Source organism: Zalophus californianus, chromosome 11, assembly GCF_009762305.2.
Source record: "Zalophus californianus isolate mZalCal1 chromosome 11, mZalCal1.pri.v2, whole genome shotgun sequence".
Classification (NCBI taxonomy): Eukaryota; Metazoa; Chordata; class Mammalia; order Carnivora; family Otariidae; genus Zalophus; species Zalophus californianus.
In genome coordinates this window covers 60,063,762-60,070,960 of record NC_045605.1, presented here as the reverse complement: position 1 = coordinate 60,070,960, position 7,199 = coordinate 60,063,762, and the positions used below count along the sequence as shown (strand labels likewise).

General features: G+C 48.1%; 1 pseudogene; it reads left to right on the top strand.

Moving 5' to 3' along the window:
- Positions 1–3,587: 3,587 nt before the first annotated feature.
- On the top strand, positions 3,588–4,628 carry LOC113915483 (annotated as a pseudogene).
- The last annotated feature ends 2,571 nt before the right edge of the window (positions 4,629–7,199 follow it).

The window sequence follows — 7,199 nt, the reverse complement described above, 5'->3', positions numbered from 1 at the left end:
TATCATGCAACATGAATGAATTTTTCAATCATAATATATTTTTCCTATTTTTCTAAATCTCCTCAGGATATAATGGATTGTAGAAAGCCAAAAATATATACAATGTATTGTGGGGTTTGTTATTTATGTAGCAATCAAACACGAGTACAGTACCCAAACACTGGGAGAGGGGAAATGGAAGAAGCCTGTTATCAGGATCCCATACTGTTTGTTGAAGTGGAATAATACAACTTAAAATAGACTGTGGTCAGTTGAAGATGTGGACCATACATGCTAAAGCAACCTCTAAAATGATACAACTAAGGCGCAGCAAACACGCTGAGTAGAATCGAATCATAAAATACTCAATCCAAAGAAAGGAAAAGAGGAGCTTTGCAGTTCTATTTTCAAATTCCAGAGGACAAAGTGGTGAGGGGAGCCAGCCCCTGCCTCTGTGCGTCTCAGCTCTTTGCAGCAGAGCCCACACTGAAGTCACCACCTGCCCCCGTTCCTGAGCCGCCTACGCTGGGCAAGTAAATCCCTCAGCCCTCTCCGTGTGGTGCGCACGCGCACACACACACACACACACACACACACACACACACACACACACACTGCACCTAAATCAGGTCCCTGGCTCTCCCACTGTCCCCCAAGTGTCCTTTCCTGTCTTTGGATGACCCTGAGTGCCTATGTAATCCCCAGATTGCAAAAGCCCCTTCCCCTCAGCTGAGCCTCAGGTCATTTCTGGGTGCCCCTGGGACGGAGCCTGACCTGAACCCTGCCTTGTCTCTCTAAGCCTCTAACGGCTTAACTGTAAAATGAGGGAAATCCCTCAGCAGATGTGACTTCTCTCTGAGAAATACCAAGAGCCATAGAAATGAAAATGTTAGTACACTGTCACCTCCACCCAGCCTCTCTCCCGGGGGTCCCCCGGGAGTTCTGGGTTTCTCGTTGTCTCCTCCTTGGCGTCCTTGGACATGAGTGTCCACAGGGAACCTCCTCAGGCTCCTCCCCTGGAGCCACGGGTCTACTTGTCCATCCCTCCTCTTCAGCCTCACAGATCAGTGCTTTTCTGAGGCGAAACCAAAGCCACGGCAGACTGCACCCCAACAGGAGACCACCACAGGCTTCCACGGTGAGGCTGGGGTAGAGGACAGATTGATGGGGATTTGGAGGCAGGCTGGACCTGAACTCCACCCATTACCATCGAGAACCTAGGTTCATATCCCAGCCCTATCATGTAATACCTATGAGACGTTAAGAAAATTAGTTACCGTCTCTAAACCTCAGTGTCCTCATCTACAGACAGGGTTAATAAATAAATTCATCCCTCAGGGTTGCTGTGAGTATTAAAGAAATACTACATGGAAAAACCCTTGGAATCGCGTCTGGCATGTAGTAAGTGCTCAATAAATGCTAACTCTTAATATCACTGCTGAGACTAAGAATGCTTGGAACCTGTCCAATGCTGCCTCCTGTGTGGGGTGTGAGGGGGAAAGCGGTAGTGTGGATGGAAGAGTCCTAGAAGACCTAAATTTGAGGTCTGGCTCTTCTTGTTAGGGGAGACTGAGCAAGTCACTTGGGATCTCTGAGGTTTGATGGGTTTCATTTTTCATTCATTCATTCATTCACGCAACCTCCAAGGGCTGCTCTAAGTTGCAAATGAAAATATTTATTCACGTCCCTTTGCACATTCATTTGTTCCTTCAACACACTTACTGAGCACATATTCAGCCGTGGGCTCCAGGCTGGGCACTGGGGCAGAGAGGAAGAAGACATGGTCTCCCTACTGGCACCACTGTCAGTCCAGCGGAGAGCTCCGGCAGCAAGCCAGCGATTATTGCATGATAAAGGCATGTCCCGGAGCTCTGCTTTTAAAGGTGAGGAGAAAGGGGCACCTGGCGGGCTCAGTCGGTTAAGCATCTTCCTTCAGCTCAGGTCATGATCCTGGGGTCCTCTGCCCCTCCCCCACTCCCCACCCCTGTGCTCGCGCTCACTCGCTCTCTCTCAAATAAATAAATAAAATCCTTTTTAAAAATAAAAAATAGGGCACCTGGGTGGCTCAGTTGGTTAAGCGTCTGCCTTCAGCTCAGGTCATGATCCCAGGGTCCTGGGATCAAGTCCCACATGGGGCTCCCTGCTCAGCGGAAAGTCTGCTTCTCCCTCTGCCTCAGCCTGCCACTCCCCCTGCTTGTGCTCTCTGTCAAATAAATAAATAAAATCTTTTCAAAAATATAAAAAATAAAGGTGAGGAGAAAGATGGAAAGCTTGAGGGTTGTATCAAGTTAAGGTAGAGCTTATTTTCTCTAGACAGAGATGAACTTTTTCAAATGCTAAGGGGAAAGGGGGAGAAGTAGATGTCCTGAGGACAGAAGAAAGAAGAGACATCTGTCCCTGGGAACCGAAGGAAGAAAGAGGAACCCAGTCGCCAGTTTGTGAGGACAGGGCGGAGCTCTGCGTGTGGTTTTGACCTTTCCAAGGGAGGAGTTGCACACGGCTCTGGCATCTTCATCACAGCCTCCTACCTGTCCCTCTCCTCTGCTACTCCAAAACATTAAGCCTTGTAGGGTGACTTGGCTGGGTTGGTCTTTGGCCTCTACTCAGTCTGTAAATTCCTTTACCTCAAAGCCTCCAGAGCAACCAAACCTCTCCTCTGGTTTCCAGAACTCCATTTGCTGCTGGCTCTCACACTGCTTCTCTCCCCTCTTTTTCTCAGTCTGCTTCACTGGCATCTGCTCTTCAGGATTCTGTCTCATGCCATCTATGAAGTTCTAATCCTCACATAGTCATCTCCAGCCTTAATCCCCCCATTACACTCTCCATCTTATTTTTGACTGGGCATGTTGACTGGGCATCTCTTCATCTACCAGTCCTCACCACATCCAAATGCAATCAATTGTACCTCCTAGCACCCCAACCCTGTTCCTCCTTTCTCAGGCTTTAGGAGCACCAATGCAGTCATCCTCGCTAACAACAACAACAACAAAAACCCTTGACATTACTGTTGATTCCTCGGTCTCTCCCCACTTCCAATTGCTCTTAAGTCTGATTGATGTAACTCTCAAAATATCTCTTCAATCTCTCCCAAGACTTTCATCAGCCAGTTAACTGATTTGCTCATCTCTCATTCTTTTTCGTCCCTTCTGCCCCTCCTTGAGGAGGCTGTTATTCTACATTTCCTTTCTTGACTGTTTAGTGTCAAGAAGCTCCATGAGGAACTACCTGAGTAATCCTAAAATGCAAAACAGGAGAGCAAATTACAGTTCATGTGACAGAGACAGACTGACCTTGTTCAAGCTAAGACGTCCATCAGCAGGGGCACCTGGGTGGTTCAATCGGTTAAGCGTCTGACTCTTGATTTTGGCTCAGGTCATGATCTCAGGGTCGTGAAATCGAGCCCCGTTTTGGGCTCTGTGCTGGGCATGGAGCCTACTTAAGATTCTCTCTCCCTCTACCTCTGCGCCGCCCCCCCAACACTCATGCGCACCCTCTCTATATATAAAAAAAAAAGAAAGAAAGAAAAAGAAATAGGCGTTCTTCCATTGACCATGTTGTTCCAACCGTCTCTGATCCCCACTCCAGAGGCCAACCCAGGGCCAAAGTTAATGGGTGAGGATGGAAATACCAGCACCTTCGACACCTCCTACACCAACTTCTTCCTGATGGGCTTCCCTGTATTGCAAGAGTGGCAGCCCCTCCTGGTCCTGCCTCTTACCTTCCTTTATGTGACCGTCATTTCTGCCAATACCCTGGCCATCCACACGGTGGTGGCCCAGCGGAGCCTGCATCAGCCCATGTACCTGCTCATCGCCCTGCTCCTGGCTATCAACGTTTGTGCTGCCACTGCCATGGTGCCCAAAATGCTGGCGGGCTTTGTGCATTATGCTAACCCCATATCACTGCACAGCTGCCTGGCCCAAATGTTCTTTATCTACTTCACTCTCCTTCTAGACTACAACCTCCTGCTGGCCATGGCCCTAGACCGCTACGTGGCCATCTGTCACCCACTCCGCTATACTGACCTGATGACCTCCCACCTGCTGGCTGTGCTGGCCATTCTTGCCCTGACACGGAGCCTAGGAGTGGCAGTGCCTTTGGTGGGCTAATGTCACAAGTTCGATTCTGCCGGACAATGGTGATTCCACACTTCACCTGTGAGTACATTGCACTGTTGAGCATAGCTTGTGGAGACTTGACTTTCAACAATAAGTTGGAAAAAAACAAACAATAAGTTGGGACTGGCCATGCGGTTGGTCACTGTGACCTTTGATCTAGCCCTTCTAGGGGCTTCCTACACCCGCATCATTTATGCTGCCTTCCGGATCTCTTCTGGGGGAGCCCGAGCCAAGGCCTTGCATACATGTGGCTCCCACTTACTGGTCATCCTCACTATCTACCTCTCTGGTCTCTCCACCTCCACTGTCTTCCGAGTAGCCAAGACTATGTCTCAGGATGTCGAGAACCTGCTCAGTGCCATCTACTTGCTGCTCCCAGGAGCCTTGAATCCTGTCATTTACGGGGTGAGGACCAGGGAGATTCGGCAACATGTGGAAAAGATGCTCTATAGCAAGAAATCAGCCCAGGAGGTTGGGGAGAATGCAGAGAGAATGCAAGGTATGATAGTGGAGGGGAAATTGCCAGGGTGAGAGGACTTTATTAACTTGGGAAGTTGAGGCTGTGACCCTGGGAATAAGAAATAAGCAGGCTTTACTGAGGGACAGCCTGAAATCATGAGGAGATTATGGGCTCAAATCAACAGGTCCATTGTTGGCCAACAATTGCTTTTTAAATTCTCAGAATGCTTTTTCTATTTCCATTCAATAATAAAACTGCTTTCACCTATTTATTTTTTTATGATTTTATTTACTATTCGAGAGAGAGAGCACAAGTGGGGGCAGAGGGAGAGGGAGAAGCAGACCTCGCAGCTGAGCAGGGAGCCCAATGCGGGGCTTGATCCCAGGACCCTGAGATCATGACCTGAGCCGAAGGCGGATGCTCAACAGACTGAAACACCCAGGTACCCCCTTTTTTAAAATTTTTTTAAAAGATTTTATTTTATTTGAGAGGGAGAGAGAGCAGGGAGGGATGGGCAGAGGGAGAGGGAGCGAATCTCAAGCAGACTTCATACTAAGCACAGAGCCCGACACAGGGCTGGATCTCATGACCCTGAGATCATGACCTGAGCTGAAATCAAGAGTCAGACGCTTAACCAAGCCACCCAGGCACCCCATTACCTATTTATCTTTGTTTAGTTTCTTTGTCCTCTTCCCCCTGAGAAAGCCCCAATTAATATCTGGATGTATAGAGTCCCACTGGAAGTTGTACAGAGCAAGTCAGACAGACCACGACCTGCTCTGAACATATAAACAGGCCAGGCCCTTCCCTGGGACCCAGCCTCTCTCAAATACAGCCTAAGCCCCGTCTGACCAAATATACAGGGCAGCCTTGTGGTTTCCAGTCTAACCCAAGCACACTGGTTGGGTTCTAGAGTCCAGTCAGTCGCAAACACAGGTGAGGCCCCAGGCCTGATACCCCCAATCTGACACAAGCACACAGGTCAGGCCTACCCCAAGTATCCAACTAGGGCCACACAAACAGGTCAGGTCCTGCCCAGGGCCACTTAGTCTGACAGAGACCCAGACCAGGTCTTCTCCTGGGGCCCAGTCTGACCCAAAAACCCGACTAGACCAATAGGGTATTTAAGTCTGACCCAAACCCATAGGTTAGGCCCCTCTTCTCATGGCAGCCTGTGTGAGCTACCTAAAAGTTACTCCCTACTTAAAAGACTTCCACAACTGTCAGTGGAATAGAACGTCCTTCAGGGATTTCCCTAAAAGGGGGTTATGGTGCCTGCATACTGTGTGGAGCCATGTGTAAACCAGGCCTGAGTTTTCTCTCCTTCTATTTACTGATCATAGGGAACTCCCCATGAGGCCACAGGTGCAGGCTGGGAGAGGTGTAATGGGAGTGAGGACCATGGGCATTTGGGCCACTTCTTCAGTAACTTATGTGTGCTTCCAGGGCCTCTTGAGCCAAATCTTGTATATACCACTTCAACGTGTATACCATTTGATGATGGAATGCTGTTGTGAATGCCCAACTTTATGGCTTGGTGGGTCAAACAGCACCCAGTTCATGATGGGCAGCTCAGGTTGCTTAGTGGTCCATGGTGAAGCATTCGGACTCTACTGAGTAGCAAGCCAAAAGATGTTTCTCAAAAAGTGAGTAGTTATCAAGAGGATGGCAGGGCTTTGCTCCAAAATCCTAAGAGCCTCCGAGAGGCTCCAAACAGCATCCTTATCTGCCACCTCAACACCGTAGACCTTCTGGATCATATGCGGGCAGGGCAGCTTGTGTGGCAGCCTAGGCCTGTTGCAGAGCCTTCTCTTGTTCCAAGCCCCACTCAAAACTAGTAGCTTTTCAGGTTATTTGATAGAGGCCAGAGTAGCACATCCAAATGAGGAATATGTTGCCATGCTGCCTCCAAAATCCAGAGGCTCACTAGGCATTGTGCCTGTCCTTTGGTTGTTAAGAGGAGCCAGATGCAACAATTTATCTTTCACCATAGAAGGAACATCTCAACATGTCTCATACCATTGGAGCCCTTGAAATTTCAGAGATAGAAGGCCCCCGAATTTTTGTCCTATTTCCCACCCTCTGAAACACAAACATTCTACCAATAAGTCTAGAGTAGTTGCTAATTTTTAGGTCCAATTAGCAGGTCATCAATGTACCCTAGCAGGGTCATATATTGTAGAAAGGTGATCAAGATGAACTAAATTATGACATAAGGCTAGAGAGCTGATATACCTCTGAGGCAGAACATATACACAATCACCCAGAACCTTGCCTCTTAGTGTTTGATTAGGAGTACCCAATGATGGTATTTTGAGTGTCTCTATTACCACATCACACCATAAACTATCAGTACTCCCTTTACTACTGGAAATAGTCATTAGTGCCTTTAAATCTAATCAGATTACAGAACCAATTCCAGAAACTCCCGAACCAATTCGGAAGACTCTTACTGAAGATTCTATTCCTCTAGAACCACTTTTGGTACCAAAATCTGTATCAGTCAGGGTTCTTATTCTCTAGAGAAAACAAAACCAATGACAAAAACCAACGGGAGGGGTTGGTAAAGGTTAGGTGGGAGAGAGGGAAGGGGAGACGGCGAGAGAGATTTTAAGTAATTGTCTCACATAATTGTGGAACTA